The following is a 17,733-nucleotide window of genomic DNA, read 5'->3' on the forward strand; positions in this document are numbered from 1 at the left end:
TGCAGATTACTAACAAAAAGAACTTTATATCTCAACAATCTTAGCTATCAGGAAAAACTAGAATCACTTTCTCTGTACTCAGTGTCATATAGACTCTTCAGGGGAGACCTGTGCCTTGCTTTCTGTGGCCTCAGGGATCCTATTATCCAAGACCTCATTTTTTTCACTGTATCATATAGTATAACCAGCATTAGAATACTAGATTTCAATCTACATCTAGGTTCATCACTCCACACCACCCTTTGCCTTGGAATAGACTCCTCTTTCATGTCAAGTAATGTGATTCTTTGTCAGTCTTCCAACATAGCTAATATATTTGCATGTATTCCTTAAAATACACTCATGGACTTACAGGTATTGCTCTCCTTCATAGGACTGGCGGAGCCTGAGGATGATAATAGGCACTGCACACATGGGTTCTGGTATAACAGACTCTTGTTTCCTATAAATGCTATGATTTCTGTGCTATAGAGGTTTACTTCAGAAAAATCCCAAAATTTCTGCTGAAGGGATACCTCATTTTCTTTTTATCCTCTGCAAGCTGAAACTCCATATATACATTTTTACTATGGCGAGGAGTCCAGTAGCTACCATAGCCTATTAGGAAGGCAGGACCATTTTTTGTTTTAAAAAATGTATGCTGTTTGGAAATTTCAATAAAAGCTATGTGAGGGTACCTACAGGTTTGCTTAGATCTACTGGTACATTCCTTCATTAAGTCATGGGTAGCAGAGATATCTGAAAAAGAAAGCAACGTATACCAAATTGCACCTTTCGTCCTAAGAGAAGTGACAGGAAGACATGACATGCTGTTTGCAATATCCATTTAGACAAATGTAAGCACTATTTTCATTACTGCAATAGTTATTTTTCCTGAGACACATATTAATATCTAATTCCTCTGGGGTCAAACACAAGAAAATGTTTGGATTTGTATAACTACATAGTTATAATGAATATCCATCAGTTAATAAAGGTACTACAAGCAAAAAAGGACCACAAAAATAAACATTTAGAAATTCTAATTTTAAATCTAAAAATAGTGTAATAGAAAACAATTACTTACTTATTTTAGTGTAAATGTTGGCGTTGCACTCTATCTACAAGACAGTCAATGGCCTTCTATTTGTTATTGTAATCCACAGATGTTGATCTGTTATTCTAGGAATTATCCTATTTCTGAATTATGTGACAGAATGTTTGTTCACATATGTAGGTATATACAAAGGCTAACATTAAATGGGCTGCAAAGTCCCAGCTCCAGAATAAAATGTCTTCAGATTTCTGGAGCTGACTGCATTTCTCAGCACATTTTTCACTGTCATCTAATAATTTCCCCCTGAAGAACGTCTCCCTGAATCTTGATGTGAATTCATTCTAGGCAATTCAGTAACCACCAAAAACATTACATTTGGCAAGCATTCTTCAAGAGGTGTCCAGATAACTTAACAACAGAGCAGAAGAGATGACATTTTCTGTTGTGTCTTACTATTAAGTGGTAGATTCATTACAAAAAGCTTTGATAACTGAAAATACATCAGGCAACAATTTTCCATTTTATTCACATTTTATGTTGAGACTGCTTAAGAACAATATTCTATCTGCCATAAAAGCGGGTTATGAAATCTAATCAAGTCAGACCTTACTGGTACTGTTTCACACTTTTGTATCATGAATAGCTACATGTCTACTCCCAAAAGGAACAGATGTGCTACAATTTTTTGTCAGTGCTCAGCCATCTTATAGAGTGATAAGACACACCATTAAATGCTGCTTCTATTTTAAACAAAAGGTGCAGGAAGACACTGCATTTAGGTACAGTTAAGGATTTTTATAACAACCTGCAATATATTTAAATATTTGACAACTTCACTACAAGATGAATGATATTGTGGAACAGCATTGGTAGCATGAATGCACCTCTAACTCAATCAGCAATCCTAGTTTTAAATACACATATGTGTTTTGTGCTGTCTTTCAACTATTTTTGCACTTGAGACTCACATCAAACAGCATATATCCTTTAAAACGCCATGCTCACTTGTATTGCCTTTTATACTTGCAAGATATATTAGTTCTTTTATTGAAAACATTATATCGATGAGATGGATAAACACACTGTACATTACTTTCATCCACTGTAGATGAAAAATATCTAAATGTTGCCTTTTTCTCCATCATTTGTTCATTAATTTTTCTTCTAAATCTTTTGCTCACCTTGTTATTGATCTGGATGAAAGGCAGACCTTTAAATAATTTTGACTTTTCTTATCAGATTTCAGAAACTAGAGCTAACATGTACATTTTAAAAAACTTGGAATCTGTATAAGACTATCCATTTTCACAATCATCTCAGCTACCCTGTAACTTGCTGGAGTTTCTTAATTCATTTCAAGCATATTGTTTCCTGATTATGCTTTGATGATCACATAAAGTTGTAAGGATTTAATTTTCTCAGCTTTCAGCACATCAGTGAGACAGCCATATTCATGTTTGTGTTTTGATTTGTAATGACATCTCAAATTATATTATTCAGAAGTAACAACTATGTACTGGCAAATGAGATAAACTGGAATGTACTGGATTTCATTAAAGTAATAGTCTATTGTCTATCTCCTACAATTCTGATTTCATCACAAACATTTTTATGGTCACCGTTAGTTAATGCCATGCTGTAATTTTGGGCCGGATTCATTAACAGCTATATTAAGTGTAGCTATTGTTTTGGGGTGCAGCACTCTGTCAACACAACAGTGCAGTATTTAGTATTCATTAAACATTTCTACACAATGTGTAGAGCTGCAAATAAAGGGAAATGTCAGAATATGGTAATGGTAGCCTAAAGAACTGAAGTACATGTTAATTAACCAATCCAGTATGATAACGTTATTCAGGAAGCTGTATAACAATCATGTACACTCGATGCTGGGCTTTTGCCCCACACAACAAAACTCTTTGGAATACAACACTATTGCAGTTTGGGAAAAAAGCATGTTAGGGGTTGCTGCTGCTATTATCATGCTGTATGTGTAACAGGCTTTAAATCAGGGTGCTGCTACTGCTGCTGACAGACCTCAGGCAAGAAGAAGAAAGGTGTTTAGAGCACATTTGACTTATCATGGATTGCATGAAATAGAAATCGTTGAGAGATCAAGGGTGGACAGGCAAACACTGGAGGAAATATGCAACCACTGCTACCCCCACCACAGGCTTGCAAGGGAAATTGTGGAGAGCCCATCTCAGAGGCATGAAAGGTATGTACTAGCTATTGATACTTTCCATAGACCAAGAGGGGATATATTAGGGGTGTCACAGGCATCAGCCTCAAGAATATTACATTGGTTACTAAATGCAATGTTGCTATATGCAAGGGATGACATCTGTTTCCTATGAACTCCAGAGGAAAGGGCAAGAACCATGCAGGAATTCTATGCAGTAGCACATTTCCGCTGAAATGTTTTGGACCATAAATTGCACACATAGAAATAAAAGCCCTACCTGTGGAACAAGGAAGGAGGTACATCAACAGAAAAGGTTCCCACTCATTAAACTGTCAGGTTGTCTGTAATGCTCAAGGTATCATCTACAGTGCTGTACAGGTAACCCAGGAAGTTTCAATGATTCACACATATGGCACACCTGTGAGCTGTGCACCACATTTGCTAGGGGTGACATTCCTCAAGGGCATCTAGTAGGGGATGCAGGTTATGCTCTTGAGCCCTGGCTCATGACACCCATAAGAAACACATACAACCTTACTGAGCAAGCATACAATGAGGCCCACGGGCAAACTAGGAATATCATTGAATGTGTCCTTGGATTGTTCAGATCAAAGTTCCAGTCTCTAGACACATCAGGGGGTGCACTGCAGTATGACCCACACATAACTGCCGAAATAGTTGCAATGTTACACAATACAATTTTCAGCAATGAGCTTCAACAGGGAGAGCAGGGGGCAGTACCACAGTTTGAAGGTCCACCTGCAGGGCCAGCAGCAGCAGATACAAGTGAGGAGTCTCAGGGAGAACCACCAGCCGTAGATGGTGCTGCCAGATGGAGACATACGTAGCATGTCCTGGTGCTGGCTAAGAGGCAAAAGATGTCCTACACAATCACTACCTAGGTCAAAGCCTAGGATCCCACACTTATACATAAGGAAAACTAATGCCTGTGAATCTCTTAAACCTTTACTTAACCATATAATGGCTATGTTCTGATAGCATCAGATAGGCACATCTCTGCAGAAATGACAAGGTAAATGTGAAACCTGTAAAGAAAAAAAAAATGCATAAGTGCTTACTCTCATATGGAAATATGGGGTCTATATTATAACATTGAAGTCTTAAAACTTCAAATGCTATAATATCGAACCCTATGCATCGAACACTGAAAATAACGAAGCTGCAGAATATCGAATACTTTCCTAGGGAAAGTATTCGATGGGCCGTTTCTGTAGCGTCACTATTTCTTCAACTGTGGAGCGAAGGTTACAGACCGGGTTAAGGTAAGTGTGCGGACAAAGGTGAGTGGGCGATAGGGACTTTAGGGTTAGGGAGCGGGTGTGTGATAGGGATTTTAGGTTTAGGGAGCAGGTAAGGTGAGTGTGCAATAGGGACTTTAGGTTTAGGGAGCAGGTAAGGTGAGTGTGCAATAGGGACTTTAGGGTTAGGGAGTGGGTAAGGTCAGTGTGCGATAGGGATTTTAGGGTTAGGGAGTGGGTAATGTGAATGTGCGGTAGTTATGGACCTTAGTGTTAGGATTGGGTTAAGGTAAGTGGATAGCTAGTAGTGTATGTATGGTTTAGTGTAGGGGTTTGTGAAGTGTATATGTGTAGATTATTTAGTTTGGTGTGCTTGTGTTGTGTGAATGTTTGTCGGAACAGCAAATTTTTTTCCCTGGGAAAAAAATTGCTATTCTGACTGTTCGATGATATGGTGTTTCGATCAAATGGGTTCGATATTATAGCATTCGAAGTTTTAAGATTTTGATATTATAATATAGACCCAGAAATATGTATATGCCCCTGAGCAAAGCATTTGTCTGAGGTATGCACTTATGTCAGTAATATCTCCTATGCCAGATTTTTCCAATATATAATTACATATTATAACTAATATGTGTATCAAGCATTTCAACTGACCACAGTCTATAAAACATGGAACAGTTCAATCATACCCTCATTTGCATAACTATACTAAGAAGCAAGACAAAAATACTTAATGCTTCCATTGCTTTACTTACAATACTAACTAAAATGCAATGAGGTTCAACAATTATATAAGCAATCATTCACAAAGGGGTAGGAAAAAGAAATAAAAAAAAACTTTTTATATGCAATAGATATTGATTAATTGCTTATTGATCAGCTCACATTTGTGATCCACTGTGTGTATCAGATATATATGCAACTTTAAATCACAAAGACATGTGCAAAGGGGGGGGGGCGCAATCAAGACCACTTGCACAGACTGTGTGTGTGTGTGTGTGTGTGTGTGTGTGTGTGTGTGTGTGTGTGTGTGTGTGTGTGTGTGTGTGTGTGTGTGTGTGTGTGTGTGTGTGTGTGTGTGTGTGTGTGTGTGTGTGTGTGTGTGTGTATGATGGGGCAATGATGATGTGTAGGAGGCAAGGCTGACACCAAAGAAGTGAGTGTGTGCAAGTAAGAGACACATGTATCTTATCAGAGTGTACAATGTTCAGGGCCATTAGTGACAGATGTATAGCTCTTAACAGTACTGTTTTAGTTAACTTACATGTGTGTTAGATGGTATGGAAAAATTATTTTTTTTTCAACGTGCACATGTATGCAGGAACACAATAAAGAACTGTGCAAGCACTACATCCTGACATCTTGGACAGGTGTTAGCCATGCATAGTAGAATAGTCAGTTCAGTGTCATCTCCCCGACCACAAAAAACACCTCTTCTAGGAGCTGCACTGCTATCTCCATGGCCCTGGATAGAAAATGGTCTGCTACCTGAACATGAGCAATGTCTGCTGGATGAGCTCTTCTCATGACTACCCAAGATCTTGACCCTGAGACCTACCATGTCTTGGTGTAGACACCGCAAGCACTGATGGAGAAGTGGAAGTAGTGTCACTACGGGAGTGAGATCTTGCACAGCAACATCTGCTAACACTAGAAGATGTATCAGCTTTCCGGTCACATGGATGCCCACCCTCCCCTGAAAGATGTTCTCTCACAGACACTGTCTGATCCAGTGTATCATTCATCCTGTCCAAGGAGTCATTAGAATGTTTCAGGGAGTCACACACATTAGAATGCATGACATTTAGCACTTACACTACCTCTTCCGAGGTCCTGGTGGAACATAACTGTGCCGCCACTACGGCCCTACATATCTTTGGCAGCACTTAATGACACACCACTACCAGGAAAAGGGTGCACAACAGGCCTTCTATGAGCAGCTCTACCAATCCTCCTGTCTGGCACCTTATCCTCACAATGGCTAGGCAACCAGAGACAACACTCTACCCTGATAAACTGTGTCATCTTCAACTTATCCAATATCGGAGATCTCCATGTCATGGGCATAGACAGGCCTACTCACTATGACTGAAATATTGATGGGGGATGTGGGAGCCACAGCCTCAGTGTCAGACTGACCCTCTGCACCCTTAGACTGTGCCTCTTCATCACTACCATCATTATCAGAGGCTACCAATACTCTGACATGAGGTGGTAGGTGTTTGACAGTTACACTGTCATGATCACATAGGAAAACAAGCAATAAACACAATAAACAAAGAAAGAGATAATAAAATTGATCATATATTTTTCTATTATGAAAGGAATGTCAAATTGCAATAGATGTCAAAGAAACACAAATTTATCTAGACCTGAATCTCCCTTGTATACAGTAATAACAATAATCAGATGTGTGCTTACCATGTGTAGGTGGGCTGGCAGCCTGCAATTCAGATGTCCCTGTATCTGAGGAAGGAAAAGGAAAGAAGGCTGAGAAGTATCACAATTCAAATGAAGGAGGAAAAAGAGAGCAACCTCCTTTACATGTGCAGATTAAGGATGTCCTCATACAATAATGTAGTGAACAGTTGGATACCCCTCCAAATACCCTCCTCTATGTCTCTTCTTACTGTATCATCTAACACATATCACTGGTGCAATACATATCAGGCATCTAAGATATAGGCATATAAATATATAACAATGAAACCTGCATATTGCATACCTGGAAGTTTGGCATAAGATGCTCTGTGTCTGTTGTCCACATTAGCACCAATGTCAAAGATTCTGTGTGAACCCATTGCCAAGCTATCTGGATCTCTGACAGTGGACATTAAGTCCTCTGTTTCAGTTAGTGGTGGTTTGGTAGCAGGATCACCTCCAGTAACCTCATGTTCTCAAAAAACTGCAGCTGCCCTACAGCAGGCAGAGGTTATCATATCATTTGTCTGGTGTCATATATGGGAGTAACTTCTCCCATGTCTTCTGACAGCATTGATGTCATTGACCACCTGCTTCCATATCTTCTATCAGGCAGATTGGTCACCTCTACCTCTCTCTAAGAGAAAGGCAACATAAGGCCTGGATAATGACCTCATTTTCTGCATCAGTGTATAGTGGCTTGCGGGGTAGAGATTTTTGCTTGGGTGCCATATCCCTGTATGAGGCCAAACCGAAAACAGACACATAATTAAATACATAATACACAGACAGGATGGCTGTGAACTTAGTTATGTATGATTGTGTACAGTTTATCCATGCAGTAATTTACACAATAATGCTCCCTATGACTACACACAAATGAAGACAGCTTGTCCCTGGAAAAAAATCTTCTAAATGAAATAGCAACTACAATCTGTAGCAGTTCTGTAATGCAGATAACACGTTTATATAACTGTGCAATACATAACAGCATCAACAATAACAATTCACACTGTAGCAGTAGAAATATAAGATGACTATTGTAAGTGCCACATCCCCTGCTGTGGAAGGCAGTCAGGTAGAAATCACAAGGTTAGCACATTTTATTTTGTGCTAACACAATTAAAAATGTCAGACCTTGCTGCAAAGTTATATTACACTCATCTGCAATAACTGAGCAAATAATAAACAACATATTTTTTGTAATGCAGACATAGCTAAAATAGCTGAGCTATGCCAAAGGTAAAGGGATAAAGAAGGTAAAAATGGTTTGGAGTGGGCACTGCAATTATATCTTCATTGTCCCAATAAAAGCATTATACAGCAGCATACCTTGACAGTAAAGTAGTGTAGTAAGGAGACATTTTCCAAATGTTGTATTAACAGTATTGAGCTCTCTGGATTAAAACAGTCTCCCCACTATGATACAAGTGCATTGACTACAGGATTACCTTTATATAGTGCAGAGTCTTCCCTGTGAGCACTGTGAGTATGCAAATGAGATGTTAACTCATTAGCGCTCCTGAATACTTTAATCTGCACTAAGTGTAGGGAAGGAAAACATGAAGAAAGGAGTTAAACAATTACATGTACATGGCCTAGCACTGCAAGGAACATTGAGAAGTGTTACTTGCTAATGGCTTACAGCTACCTATGAGTCTGACTGCAACAAGAATCAGGGTATCACAGTCAATTCTCTTTGATGTACACTTACTGAGGATGTGTCAGTGAGGACAGACTTACCAAACTGCCAGAAAGTACATTGACTGCATTAGAAGACCAACATTCCTCACATTCCAATGCAGGTTTTAATGACCACAGTTGCGTCCCCTTACTAAGGAATGTCATTCATATTCAAGGGGGTACAATAAGCATTAACACAGATAACATATCCAATAAAACTGAGATAAAATTGCTCTTAAGAAGGCATAGATAAGGGAAAGAGGCACTATAAAGAAAGAGAGGACTATGCCTGCAGTGTTTGTAGTCTTTAACACTTGGTTTCTTAACTGTTGGAATATCCCAATCATCTAGACACTTATTGTCAAATGAGAAAGGATGACTTTCACAACTTGTTTCTTTTGCACTTTCAGTGTGACTTGATACTGTGTCACATTTTCAGTGCATCTATTGCCAATATACATCTTTGCCTGTGGAAAATATGTAAAATACACTGAAATTATTGTTCTTAATACCCTGGTTTGATTGCTCAAATTCATACAGGCTCCTCTTGTAAGATAACAAAGTTTATTGAAAATCAGAAATGCACATTTAAAGTACATATTTCCAGACTATTTTCCCTTCATCATGTGCATGCTGTTTGGCATTTTGCTAGGTTGACTAGCAGCAGTGAACATCAGATCCTTCAACAAGATAAAAACTGACTGGCATTGTTGCTCTTTCCTCAGCAATCTGGACAGTACTGAGTAAACAAATTCAAGCTGTCACACACATATATCTGTGGTATAATGTGTTAATTTATTGACCTTTGACTAACAGTACAGATGATGCAGGGTTCAAAACCGATTCCTGCACTCATTTTGTTGCATGAATGTGTTGATTTGGGAAACAAAAGTAAGATCAGTATTGACTAAAAGTGACAGACCCAGATGTCATTTGAAATTATGTCAGTATTAATTGTGTGTGCTGTATGAAAAATGAAAGCATTTCTGTAGTTCCCTGTGGTATTCTCCACACCCATAGCATTAGCTAAAGTCCTTATATTGTGAGACATTCATAATAGTACCAATGTACCAAGGAGATGTAAGAATGCTGAATGTGTCAGTGTAATGCAGTAGTAGTTCTGCTCATTGTCAGATATACACTGTGATTCATTTCATGTTCCTTCAGATTGTTATCCCAAAATAGTTTTATGAACGCTTATGATAAATATTGCTTTTTACATTTTATGCTGTTTGGCAGTATGAAATGTACTTTCACAGTTTAAGGGAAAAAAATCATATTTTTAGTTTATGATGCCTTATGTAACATAAACATAACATAAACCAGCCTGGTGGCATTGCATGGCCATCAGCACTCTGGATAGTACTCAGTAAAGAAAAAAACACCTATCAGGTAACTTTCTGTGTAGCACACGGTGTATGTGCAGCGACCCTAGAGAAAATGACAGCTGTGCATGGTTTGAATCCACTTAACTGATAATTTTACAGATGGCTATCTGAATACATATTTAATCACATTTTATGACACCATTGTGTTGTTGTTTAAAAAGCAACTTCGGTCACTCTTGTTAACAACATGTGAGCTTTTGTCTTTAACTACATTTCTGATAATGTATTCCAGAAAGTACATTTCTGATGTTGCAATGAGATGTGAGGAAGATGAAGGTGTCATTTGAATGTGCTTCTTGCTCTGGTCATCACTACATATACCAGTTGATTGCATTTATTTTGCTGTTAGCTTTTTTCTCTATCATATATTTTTCTAAGGCCTTTTCCATTTGATCTCCTCTCAGGGGCAAGCAAAGATAGTTCAGTGCCTGAGGAAAAAAGTGAAAAATGTAGTTTAGGCTGCCTAACGTAGGCAAAATATGTCCGACTTTGGTGAGTCCTCAGAAACATGGATAGTAATTACAGAAGAGAATGCACCTGACAGATGTCTAAATCTGCCCTTTACAGATGTCTTAAACTGTGACACAAGGTGTAAATGAAGTAAACTGAGTGAAATAAGGCATATGATGCATTGTTTGAATCCTATTCAGAGATCTCATTGCAATTATTCACAATATGTATTTTTTAATTTGCAATTTATCTCCATTTGCCAGCACACAAATAGAGTTTACTACCTACAGGAAAAAAATTAGGATGCATTACGTAATGCAAACTGTTATGCTTGACTGGTACCATTCTGGATAATTGTCAGTAAAGAAAGTACACCTATCATGTAACTTTATCTGTGGCACAAGGTGAAACTGAAGAGAGTTGAGGAAAATAAGGCACATTTATTTATTTAACTTTTGTTTACCAGGAAAGTCTGACTGGGCCAGAGCACATTTTCAGCAGAGTCCTGTGGAGAAACACTCCAGATGCATGTCTTTGGAATGTGGGAGGAAACCAAAGCACCCAATGGAAACCCATGTGAACACAGGTAGGACATGCAGACTCCACACAGAAGGCACCCCAGTTGATAATGCTGCATTTTTCAAATTTTCTGAGATCTCATTGCAATTATTCACAATATGTAATGTATTCTTTTCCATTTTAATTTGCATTTGCTTTCTGCTTGGGAGTGCACAATCACAGTTCACTAACAAATTAAAAAGAAAATGAAAATTTAGTTTAGGATGCCCTATGTAGTGCAAACACACCTGGCAACAGTATGCTTTCCTCAGCACTCTGTACATTATTGAGTGGAGAAATTCTATCACTCACATAATACCTACATCTGTCCACAAAGTATAAGTTGAGTGAATGTAGATAAGGAGCACAGCTAATTAAAGGTTTGAATCCAGCTAAACAATACTTTTGCAAAGGGTGCAAAAATGTAATTTCTCGCAATGTTTTGATTAGGATTATAAAACTTGTGATAAATGCTAATGTTAAACAGTTTTATTGCAAGTAATGTATAGTAATGCTTACATAAGTAAACTTTTCTATTTGGCATATATCATTAATGCTTCTCATATATCCTTGCTAATGTGGGTCCAGTTTTTTAAACTTGACAATGATATTTAATTTAAAATGCACCTGCATATGTATGATGGACACAATACTTTTGTTATAATCATCATAACTCATCACACATCCTATGTGTTTAGGACAGTTATGTCTTATGGAGTATGTATGTAACATGCCCCGATCTGTATTACTCAGTTCATTTAACTGCATCTTTCTGAAATATATTTACAAACAGAACTGTTCTCTTTTACATAGAATGCATTGCCATGACTAATTAAAATCACAGACATACAGGCCTCTCTGAAGTTTATCACCCTTCCTTCTGAAATTAGTATATCTCTAAATTCCATGCTTAAAAGGTAGTTCTGCTGTGGAAATGTCAGCTAATAAGCTTTCAATTTTTGCATGTTTTATCCCATGGGTTTGATTTTGAGCCGGTACAACATTTTGACATTGTGTAAGCACCAGCATCACAATATGTCACAATTCATCTTCTTTCTCCTTCCAAACTTCATGGATTAAAAGACATGCTATTAAGCAGTCCATTTTTGAGGAGTGGAACCTATGTGACTAGGTTGAGCATCACACATGGCAAAGCTCAATGCCATGTTTCACACCTTTACTACTATGTGATGTAAACAGTGACAATGTCTCTGCCAAGGAATCAATTTGCTTTCAGTTGCATAATCCAGTTGGTATGGCTGTGCATCTTTGTGCACAACTGGTTACACACAAGAACTGAATGGAGTGCCATTTCAGACAAATTGTGTTAGCCTGATTTTTGCAGACATGTCCAGTGAGGGGGAGAATGGTGCTAAATTTAGAGCACAAAACTAGGTGCTGAGGAGTCCAGGATATTTGATGCAGTCCACATGAATTGCTACAGTGATACGCTGCAGGAGGGGGCTTAAACTGGGTCTCAGTATAAGGCTGAAGCTTGGAATAGCTTAGACAAGGCTGTCAACAGTGCATATGGCATTTCACACACTGAGGAACAATGTTGTCACCACTATAGTGACCTTAAGAAATGCAAGCAGGATCTCCTAAGTTAATGGGAGGCTGAATTTAGGACTGCAAATACCCCTCAGATGTATAAATATACAGACACATACACTGTCTATGATATGGCATTAATGATCTAGTTAGCTGACATATTTACTCATTATGCTTTCATATATATTTGTTTTCTTTTTGTACTGTACAGCTGAATAAGAAATCAATGCAAATTGTGAGGTGCCCCAGGAGAGATTAATTAAACTCAGAGGAGCATGGAGTAAGTATGAATCAGGTAGAAATTCAATGAAAAAGATTATTTTCAGTCCATCAATTACTAGCATCTTGTGCAGGCATACCTCAGTCTTGATATCAAGCATGTATTCCTTCCCCTATAACTCTGTATTAGGCAAGAGAACACCAGTTAATTGTGTGTGGGTTCAGTATCCAGAAAAAAACAATTAGTTTTTATTGCAGGATAGTAGTTCTAAAAGACTAACATCAAGAATATGTGAGGAACAATTAAAATATGACAATTGCAATTATTACATTTGAAAGCATATATACTATCCAGCACAGGGAAATGGCTGCTCTTTCTGATGTCCTGCCAGGGAGACTTCTCTATTTTATGACACATTCATACCTTAACATAATATATAGATGCAGCAGTGCACAGTACTAAATTGCCATAGTGGTTTATGTATGCCCAAAATTTGTATTGAATAAGTTAATTCATGTGACATACCACAGATCTATCTATTTATTTGTCTCTACCCACCATCTTTTTTGCAGGAATATAATTTATTAACATTCTTCTGGTTGCATACCTTGATGCTGAAAACAAAATGGCCAACAGCACAGAGAGGTAGACCAACCACTGTGGCTTGGCCCACTATATCTCCACAGATGGCAGCACAGACACCCAATACTTCAGGTTCACAACCTGTCAGCATTGCCTCTACAACCCCTGCCCCACCTGTGATTTTGTCACGAAGCCGGAGCCGACATAGCTGATGGAGGATATCATGGAGAGGGAACTCAGTGCATCTATTGGCAGGGTTGAAAATGTCCTGCATTGGATTGCAAAGACAATGCCACTTCTAAGATTAGGTTAGGAGGCATGTGCAGACATACAGAACATGCAAAACCAACAGGTATGGTGATGGAGACAAAAGGTGGAGGACACCTTGATTGAGGATAGTTAGGGGACATCAGAGGTGCACCATTAGGCAGAGCTCCTCACTAACACTCTTCAAGAAAAACCTTGACAAGTGGATGAGAAACAGAAAATTTACCCCAGGGATCACTGCATTGGCTCTACTGGACAGAGACACAGGGAACTAATAGCTCTGCTGGACAGAAGCACAGGGAACTAATCTAAGAGGGTGGCAAAAGCCAACACATTCTGGCTAGGCTTATAGATCCCCTTGGGCAGATAACCTACTACTTACCTATGAGCCTATGAACACTGACAAAGTGAGCTTCTAAAGGAGACACTGATAATTCTTGGGGTGAGGATTAGATTCTCACTCTTCTCAAGCTGGACATTAGTGCACCTCTGATGTCCCCTAACTATCCCCAATCATGGTGTCCTCCACCTTTTGTCTCCATCACCAAACCTGTTGGTTTTGTATGTCCTGTATGTCTGCACATGCCTCCTAACCTAACCTACCTACATGGCCCTCTCATTCCTAATAATTTTTTCCAAAATTTTTCACTCTCCCAAAATAAAAATAAATAAATAAATGGACACCTGCCCCACACAAAAATGATGCCCCATACATAGTTCTCCACTTCAAGTATGTGTCATCTTGACCCACTTGATTTGGTCTAATTAGCCATGCAATATTATTTTGTTGTTGTCACCATCACTGGAGTGATGACTCTCCAGGGTCATGAAATTGTATGTTCAATTATACATTTATGTTATGAAGAAGTGGATAGGTATTCATACTGGAATTATTTCACTTCTATTAATGGGGACCCACCAAATCAACAAGATAAACAATATATATTGGAATCTGCTTATAGAACTACGTCTTCCATTGCCTGGAGACTTTATACATGGAAATTTTTACATAGATCTTTTTATACACCTTTGATGATGAATAAAATAAATAATAAAGATAATTTATGTAAGAGAAGTAATGTAGAAATTAATGCTGACTGGGCTCATATGTTTTATGACTGTATAAAATTGAAAGAATACTGGAAGTCAATTAATGAACTTTTGCAGGCTCTTTTTACAGATAATTTCATTATTTCTAAATCTCTTATATTATTCAACACACCTGTACCTCAAAGTGTTAAAAAGGTTAAGCTTCCCTTGTTATGGTCTATTCTAGCAGTGGCTAGGAAAATAATAACTAGAAATTGGATTTCAGATACACCTCCTTCGTTCAATGAATTTAAAAATGTTATGAATATAGTGTGCCATATGGAAATAAACACAATCATGACAAGAACAACTAGAAAAACATCTTATTATATTGTATGGGATAATTTACAAAATTTGTTAAAAAAATTCTAATTTCAATAGCACGGTATTTTAGTTTAATTAATTGATCTGATTGTAGTGGATGTCTTTGTAAATACTTTAGTTGTTTTATTGAATATTATAATAATACCTATTTTTAATTACTTGTATAAAATTGTTATGATATTTCTCTTATATGTTAAAACAATAAACCTGTTTTGAAAAAAAAAGAAGTGGATAGGTATGGTGCTCTCCCATGACCCTCCTGCAAATTCCTGTATTTTCCCCTATGTCCTACTCTTTGTTTGCCAATCTCATTTCCATTACTGTCATATCCACTCCTTTTTCACACATCTAATCTGGTCAAAAATAAATTCACACACAACACACAGCAGAAATGTCCTATGGAAAAGCATTCACTACCACTCCTTGGAATTTGCACAGTGGTTGGCATAGCACAACAATGATGTTTGTCAGTGAACACTGTTCAATTTCTTATGCAAAAGCTGATGGTTTCAGTTTAATCTGCAGTGATCTAGTTACTTTCATGCAAATGTACCTAAATCTATTGTGCTATGGAAATAAAGACTAAAGGCAGACTAAAGACAGTACTGTGAAACAATTAATTTAGCAGTTGCTAGACTGCTGAATGTAATAAAGTGTAAGTTCCTATATGGCATGTTAAAATAATTACCATGTTTGCAGAATGATGTTTTTGAGAGCTGTAGGTCAATTTATTAATTCATGACATTTCATACTCCTATTATATATTTAACTGTAAACTTCTGTATTTCTCTCAGTGTACAACATTTCATTAATACAGCATCTGAATTGTGAACCAAAACATTATTTGCAAAAACACTGCAGCCCCAACAGGGAGATGTATTAAGCCAGCCTTATCCTGCTTATGTCTTCATGTTTTTTTTTTTTTGCACTATCCAATTTCTCCCTCTGTTGAGCACTGTATTACACAGAGAATTACAGATTAATAAGTAAAACACCATACAGATGTTCCTATATGTCCCTCACAGCATATTGTTGCTCTTTGTCTCTACATCTGCCTCTCTCTCTCTCTCTGTCTCTGTCTCTCTCTCTCTGTCTCTGTCTCTCTCTGTTTACCTCTTTGGTTTCTGTAAGTTTCCACTGTGCTTCAACTGTGTTATTGAAATGCTTTTAACACATCACTATCCTGCTGCTATATTAATATACCTGTTCCCTATTGGGCAGCCTATTTTGTACTGTTCTTTGTGCAAAAGTTGATACAGAACAACATAGAGTACTGCTAATTCCCATTCTAAGGTCAACACTTCAAGATATGATTAGGCATGTGCTAATATTTTCTCAACAGCAGTGTACTTTAGTTTTGCAACACTGCATTTAGAAAATACAATAAAAAATGAAATAGTTATTGTTTTAGGTTGCACAATGTTTGTATGTCAGTATTCATTTTGTCAATAGGTCATCTTGATTTCAGACTGATAATACAATTAATTCAGTGAGCTAGCACGTCTTCTCTAAAATGTGTCCACTTGCAACTGTGCTACAAGTTCGGTTAACCTATTTTTAAATGATCTATAAATGTTATTCTGCAGTGTACCCTATTATGTATGACTTGCATATTTGTCTTGTCCGTGTACATTGTACAAGTCTGTTCAATCAGAAAAGTGTACACTTAGTTGTAGGCATTTTTGAATCCTGGGGAGTATCTAAATGTTAGCAGATGAGCATATAATTACATAGTGATGTTACATTGTTCTGTACATGCATATGCATTTGTTCCACCACCTGAGATATACAGTGCTATCCGTTCCAAACAGTAGATTTTCAGGAAGTACAAATGTGCTATTTCACATCTTTAAAGTCAGTCTTCTTCTGTGATGCTTATAAGTAATACTGTGTACTCTAGACTGTGTAACTAAATAGGTAGGAAGCTCGAAGCGCCACATGGGAAACGTGTCTGTATGTGTAACACTTGGTGCCATGTCCACTTCCTCTGAGGAGAATGTATTTAAATTTGTACACAGCTCTGTTATCCCACTTATTACAGAAAGATCCTCTAAAAAACACACTGACGAGGTCAACTTGACAAAAGTCAGCTTTCGTCCATACAAGAGTTATATTTCTGTGGCATTCGTGACTAATGCGGCACTTTCTAGATTATGTAACTAGACAGGCAGGAGATTCAATGCTCAACATAGGATATTTGTGTGTGTGTGTGTGTGTGTGTGTGTGTGTGTGTGTGTGTGTGTGTGTGTGTGTGTGTGTGCGCGATCCACTTCCCCTGAGAAGAATGCATTTTAATGTGCACACAGCTTCCATATCCCATTTTTTACATAAACATGCTCTCTAAAACACACTGATGAGACAATCCTAACAAAATTGTACTCTCTCCTCTTAAGAGTCAGATTTCTTCTGTGGCACTTGCTACTAATAAAGGGCTCTGCAGATTGTATAAATAATTAGATAAGAGGTTCAATGCTCAATATGGGGAATGTGTGTGTAGAGGGGCTAGAGTATGTGAGCATGTTCTCCAACATAACTGTACACAGTCAACTTCTACTTTGGAGAAACATTTTAAACTGCTACATGAGTCCACTATCCCCTTATCCCACCTTTCATACCACTTCTTTTTAACACAAGGGTACAGCTAGGCATACTCTTTGTACTTTTATATACATTACTTAGAGCAACCATGTCTTTTTTTGCCATATTATGTCCAA

Source organism: Protopterus annectens, chromosome 4.part0 (assembly GCF_019279795.1).
Source record: "Protopterus annectens isolate FY-2018-M chromosome 4.part0, PAN1.0, whole genome shotgun sequence".
Taxonomy (NCBI): Eukaryota; Metazoa; Chordata; order Ceratodontiformes; family Protopteridae; genus Protopterus; species Protopterus annectens.